The sequence below is a fragment of the Microtus ochrogaster genome, chromosome 1 (genome assembly GCF_000317375.1).
Source record: "Microtus ochrogaster isolate Prairie Vole_2 chromosome 1, MicOch1.0, whole genome shotgun sequence".
Lineage (NCBI taxonomy): Eukaryota > Metazoa > Chordata > Mammalia > Rodentia > Cricetidae > Microtus > Microtus ochrogaster.
The window spans coordinates 48,245,998-48,253,042 of record NC_022009.1 but is presented as its reverse complement, the minus strand read 5'-3'; positions in this window follow the sequence as shown (position 1 = coordinate 48,253,042).

The window sequence follows — 7,045 nt, the reverse complement described above, 5'->3', positions numbered from 1 at the left end:
TTTCTTTATCCATAAGAAAGAATGTGACTTCAGCCCCACCCTGGAGGACTGCTGGCCTCAGCTTGACCACCATCCCTCATCTACCTGAGCCACCCAGAGAGGCTCTGAGGGAGCTGTGCCATCTTTCCAGGGGCCTCTGCCCTCAGTAGCCCTGATTGATGGAGGTGGAGAGCCACTCCCCCCAATCCTCCCCATTGGCTCCCTCAGTAGCCCTGTTAGAGGTGGAGAGCCATTCCCCTCCCCTGAATCCTCCCCCACTACCTTCCCTATTGGCTTCCTCAGTAGCCCTGATAGAGGTGGAGAGCCATTCCCCTCCCCTGAATCCTCCCCCACTACCTTCCCTATTGGCTTCCTCAGTAGCCCTGATAGAGGTGGAGAGCCATTCCCCTCCCCACCCCCCCCACCCCCGCTTCTGCTCGGAGATTTTCTTCCCTGAGAGGGGTTGGCTGGACCCAAGGACCGGGTTACATTGCAGGTACCATATGGGCACTGCTGGGGGCCTATTGGAGCTGTACCTCAAGGTCAGGCCAGGTCACAAAAGGCCAGAGCAGGCTGAAGAGGGCAAAGTAGATAGTGGGTAGCTGGGGTGAGGGGTCAGAGATCTGGTAATTTGTGGCTATGGCTTCTGGAGAACTGGGACTTTCCCTTGGCCCTCAGTTGGGAATCTGGCAGAGCAGGGAAATCTCGGCTCCAGGAACACCACCTGCTGTGATTGCTGATATTTCCAGACCCTTCCCATTTCCCTTTTTCTTCATTTTATTGAGTTGTTGTTTCATGTAGTCTAGAAATCTTGATTCTCCTGTCTCAGCTCTTGGGAAGTAATAGGATTACAGGCTGTGTCACAATACTTGATCTCTCTCTCTCTTTCTGCATTACCAGACACATCAACCCCATCCTGAGCTTTCTGCACCCAAGGGTTAAGAGGAAAGAACAAAGCAGCCTCAGAAGTGTGCTTCTCTGGTCATGCTCAGCACACTGGGCCCTTCATGACTATAGGAATTTCATTCTAGAAGCCATAGCTATGGACAGCACATATCCTGGCCTGTGAGATTGCCCTTGTAGCTGGAGTGCACAGTACTTCCTCACATCCCAACACTAGATTCCTATAGGCATGTAAGCACGCACCTGCCATCCACCCCCTGGGCCAACAGCACACTCAGCAGATGCCCACACACCTGCCCACACTGCGAGTGCCCCCAAGCTGACATGCCAAGGCCACCGTCTGAGGAGAGCTCACCACTGCCTCACCAGGAAGCAGAGACTAGCTGCGATTGGAACCAGGGAGGAGCAGACCTCAGCACTGCCAGCTTGAGCTTCACGGGAACAAAGCAAGCAGGCGTGGGTGTTTCCAAAAGAGAAGTCTTCCAGCTGGGTGGGATGGTTAGCATGGTGTACAAGGCCCAGTCAAATAGCAGGTGTAGCAGGTGACCCCTTGAAAGGCCCAGAAGGGATACTTGACCCTAGGATCCCAAGCAGCAGCAGCAGCAGCAACAGCAGCAGCCAGGCTTGGGTTTCATTTCCTCCGTCATCTCTGCTCCTGGAATGTTTTTTATCTTTTGCCTTTGAAACCATTTCTTTTCCCTTCCTCCTGGGTGCCCTGAGATGCCTTCTCATGCTGTTCTAGAACGAAGCAAGTGAAAGCTCGTCCGCACACCCACTCACACCCACCTCCCAGCCGATCCGCCCATCCACCCTGGACAGGTGTTCTGACAGAGACAAGACCAGTCCAGTTACCTTGGCTTTAGTGAGAAGGCTGCTGTGGGTTCTGGCCCCAGGCCCAGACTTTCGAAATAAGCTCTGCTGTGCAGCTTGAAGGCCCCCACACCACTCACAGCGGCCCTTGGCATTCACCCTTTCCCCTGTGTGTCCCTAAGTGCCTGTCTGCAGGAGGCAGACGCTGGAGAGAGCTCATCCCTGACCCCAGGAGGGGGCAGGTTGGAGCAAGGACTAAGCATCTTTGAAAAGGGACAGAGTGCAGGTTGGTTAGCCAGGGGCTTGGCTCTGGCAAGGCCTTTATCCTCCTGGTCTGGATATTGCACACCGCATCAGATCATCTCAGAACTGCAGACTCCGTGTTTGTGAATATGCCTGCTCACTGAAATTAGCCCTGAGATCAATATTGGAAGTACATTGGCAGTCCTTCACAGACATGCACACGTTGAGAAAGTCAGGGTCACCAATGGACAGGTGGAAACTTCCTCCATCTATTTAGGGCATGATTATGCATTTTTGTGCTTCTTATTGGTGATCTTACTGTTAAAGTGATCCCAGGCATAAGCTCAAAAGGGCCGTTCCGTGTCTTCTGCAGGAAGAGTGAGTGGCTCATGTGTGAGATCTCATGCTGCCGTCCTGAGTCAGTGCTGAGCAATGGCATATTGAGCAGCGAGCCTGGACCAGAAGGCTCAGAGACACCTACACTTGTATTTTCTCAGAAGTCTTTGTTAGCCACACCTGGCTGATGGCCTGTAGCTGAGACATATCAGTCTTATTATGTCGGCAGCTTTATGGCACATAACAAATGATAAAACAGTGTATGTATTTAGCTGATGTGTAATCAGATCTTGGTTTATAGCATGGTGTGTTTTCATTCTTGTGTTCCCACGGAAGCTACCAGACACGAAACATCCTAGACCCCGGGAAGTTTCACTGTGTCCTCTGACCCCAAATTTGTACCTCCAGAGATGAGGTTATTTATTATCTTGCCTCTTCATTTTCAGATTTTTTTGGTGGGGGGGCCAGGACTAGAATTTTATGGCATGTTCACCCTTGCATTTAATTGTTTTTTTTTTTCTACAGAAACTTGTGGCTCATTGTATGCTTCCCTATAGTTTTAACCCATCCTTTCTTCTCCCCTCCATGGAGATATATATATATATATATATATAAACTTTACACATAAACACTAAATCTATATCACTTCTGCCCCTCCCTCATGTTCACCCCAAATTCATGATCTCTTTAATTAGTATTGTTGCACATATATATTCACATGTGTATATACAACCTACCGAGTCCATTTAAAACACATTTATTTTATTTTACTTCCATGTATGTGCATTGCTGCCTGCCCTGCATGTCTGTGTACCATGCGAATGAAGAGGGCAGCTGATCACCTGCCAGGGTTACAGACGGTTGTGAGCTGCCACGTGGGTGCTGAGACTTGAACCAGTGCACACTGGAACCTCAACCAGTGTTCTTAACTGCTGAGCCATCTCTTTAGCCCCTACTGAGTCCATTTAGCTTTGCTTGTACATACATGTGTCCAGGGCTGACCATTTAGGATTGGAAACCTGTGTGGGGGCTGTGTTTGCCAGAGGAAACAGATTCTCCTCTGGCAGCCATTGGCTGACTGTAGTTCTTTGCTTAGGTGTAGGACCTTGTGGTCTTACTCCTGGCCAAGCCAGCATGTCAACTGCTATTGTCATTATGCTGGTCTTGCTGAGCAACCATATTGTTAAGAGTTCACAAATACCTCTCCCCGTCATGTCTAGCGGATACTATCTAGCAGTAAAAGTCCTAGACTCATTATTTTTCATCGCTTTGAAATATACCCTCATTAAACACATCACAACCTACACAGCCATTAGACTGCTGGTGGTCAATGGGATTGGTGCAGTCAGCCATTAGGCTATGCATCTACACATCCGGACATGCTTCCTGGTCGGCTTAGCTCTTAGGTGGACTCCCAGCACTGGGTTGTCATTCTTCCTCCTGGCTTCTTCCTCTGCTATAAAGGTGACACCTCAGACACCTCAGGGTTGGACTCTGAGCTAGACTGATGTGCATGGATCACTAACTGCTTGGTGGCCTTCCTTATCCCACACCCCTGGCCAGCCATGGTAATACCTAGAACCATGTCCAGAGCATAATTTGGGCCTTTCTGCTGATCTTCAATGAGCCCAACCCTAACTCTACCCCTCCACACAGACACACACATGTCTCCCTTCTCCTGTCTGAGACTCTGGTCCCCCCCCCCCCACAGAGAATAGCCCAAAGACATGCTTAGTGCAATGGGGGTGGGAAGCCCCTTAGCTTTAACTTTTTGATGGGGTTGGGTTATCTTTTGCTAATAGGATGGTTCTGCAGTTAATTCTGTAAGAAATCACTGGACCTGAAGCCTAGGTGCTAGGAAATGGAGGGTGGGGAGAGACGTGTGCACAAGATGAAATCCCTTGCTGTGTCCCATTGAGGCTTTGAGTGGAGGGTGCTTGGATTCCACCCTGGCCTCTGAAGGAAAGTAGTCTTATTCTTAGTAGCCTTGAACCTTTAGATTTTTAGGAGGCAGGGCCGGGCAGGGAGATGGCTGGAGCAAAGAATCACATCTGTGCTCTTCAAGTGATATGAACAGAGCCTACATGTCCCCTCTGCTGGCTTTGGCCATGGGCTGACCTAGGGCTGGGGAAGCAAGGGGTGTGATAGTATTGATAACTGAAACGAAGGGACGCCACTGTGGGCTGGCTCCCAACGACCTTGCTGTTCTCAGCCCTTCCCAATGCACCCCAGCACTTCCAACTTGCTCTCCATAGACCACGTCTCTGGGGGCTCCCTGAATGTCTCTCCCCACTTACCACACTCGCCTTCAGGTCCCCTGGTCACCATGGACAACCCACTCTGCCCTGCCACGTCTGGCTGATGGTCCAGAAACTCTGAGAATCCAGGTGAAGAAAACAGTGAACAAGAGCATGTACCCCAGTGTGTAGGATAGGAAGAGAGCGATGCCGTGTGGCTACCAGGGGGATATCAAGAGGTTACCAATGGTTACGGAGCACCCTGCTCTTGCTCCCTGTCTCAGATTACTGTATGGTTTAGGATTCAGGGTTACCTCACCCACGAATTTTCAAGGATGATAATCACCTTATGACACCTGATGGCTCTTTAATTGACCAGTCCTGTTATTCTGCTCACTAACCCAGTAAACGCTATCAGTCACTCTCTAGGGCCTCACTTCCATTTTAAGGTGCATTTATGATTGAAATACACGTGATCTATCTTGCCAGAACACCAAGCATCAGACTTGACATCAAATAGAGTGGTCTTCAAGTTCCTTAAGAGTCCTACTGTGGGGAGTTACACAGATGGCTTGGTGTGAGAATGCTTGTTGCTTTTGCGGCACCTACATGGTGGTTCATGTCATCTTTAACTCCAGCTACAGAGGTTCTGACCTCCACAAGCGGCAGGCACGGAAATGTATACACACACACACACACACACATGCACACACACACACACACACACGAGCGCACGCAAAACACTAACAAGTATAAAAAATAAATCTAAAATAAATTTTAAAAATTAAAACTAGAAAAAAATTCCTGCTATAGGCCGCCGAGATGGCTCAGTGGGTAAAGGTGCTTGCCCGCAAGCCTAATGAGTGGAACTTGAGTGGTGGAAGGAGAGAAGATACTCCCAAAAGTTGTCTTTTGACTCCATCCACACACACTGTGGAAAGTACACACCAACACCACACAGTAAATAAATAAACAGATAAACAAATAAACCAATTTAACAAAAACTTTAATATCGTCTACAATGGCACACTCATGCTTTCATTCCCTTTAATTTAAATCAGAGATCTAAGTCGGTTACTTGATTACCTGTGATCAATCTTCAGGGAACAGCCACATCCATCTAAGCACTGTCACTCCTCTGAATCCCAGCTCCTTTGACCCTCTCAGCCTCAGATCACAGAGATCCCTCCTTTACAGAGGACATTTAGACCTAGGGGAGGGATGGTCCCTTCTTGGTCTGGTGCTGAGTGCTGTAGCAACTTTCCTGAGTGACACTGAGACACCCTGGACATATTGTCTAAGCAAAGTCCAGTGAGTCCCAGATAACCCCAGCATTTGTTGACTTCCTCTTCATATTCAATCCTAGGAGGGCCTGGGAAAAAGCAAGGGTGATGTTGCATAGCCTCTAATACCCCTGTGCTGGGGTGAGGGGCTGCAGCCACTCTGGCTTCCCCTGCTTGAGCTGGTTGCTTAATACACAGCCTGAATTAAGTGAGTTAAAAACATCCAGTTCTTATATAACATCTGCCCTCCAGTCTTATGGCCATAAGACATAAGCTATGGCTGCCCCTCATGCTTCCTAGCTTGATGGGACCCATTGCCTTGTTCATGGGCGAATGCTGATCTAGATCTTTCTTTACTTGCCTGGCAGGAACCTCCAGGCCCTTCCTCAGCTCCCTGTACACCCCACCTACCTGCTCATGTCCAGGTAGCACGTGGCTTGTGTTGGGGTCCTTAAAAGTCCAGCTTCTGAGGATCCCTCCCAGGGTTCAATCAAAGACACCACAATAAGTGAAAGGAAGCAAAGACTGAGGGTTAAGAAATCTACTCACAAGAGGATCTGTCTATCCATGCTTCTTCATTCTTCTTCTTTTTCTTTCTCATTCCTTATTCCTCCGTGTTCTCTTTGTTACAAACGTTCCCAGTCATATGTACCCTTATAACCAGCAATTCCCCAGCCCTAGCCGGTTCCAGGACTGGAATTCCTTTTTTCCCATAAAAATCAGATAAGAGTTTTCACACACACACACACACACACACACACACACACACACACACACACACACACACTGACTCTCACACAGATCCATGAGTGTTGCTCAAAGGTGGGAGTGGCTACTGCACGTCTGGTGAGAGAGTTAGTTAAGAAAGGAATTAAATCATTAGGGAATTCTAAAGGGGAAGGCTAGTATGCTACGCTATACTTTTAGGTGTCTAGATAAAGCTAAAAGGTTTATTTTCAGTAAAAGTATGAGCAGGGCACAGATTGATTTTTAAATCAGTGAGCTGCTTTTTTTTCTCCCAGTATGCATGGAGGATACCCGGTAACCTTGATGTAAACAGTCAGAGGACCTAATGGCTCCTGATCTGGTTAGCACATTCACCAGACGCTGCAATTTCTATGGGCCTAGGTCTGGAGTTTACACTTATTGCTCTAAGTGGTAGAAACAAAGGGGAGACCCAAGCCGGGCGGTGGTGGCGCACGCCTTTAATCCCAGCACTCGGGAGGCAGAGGCAGGCGGATCTCTGTGAGTTCG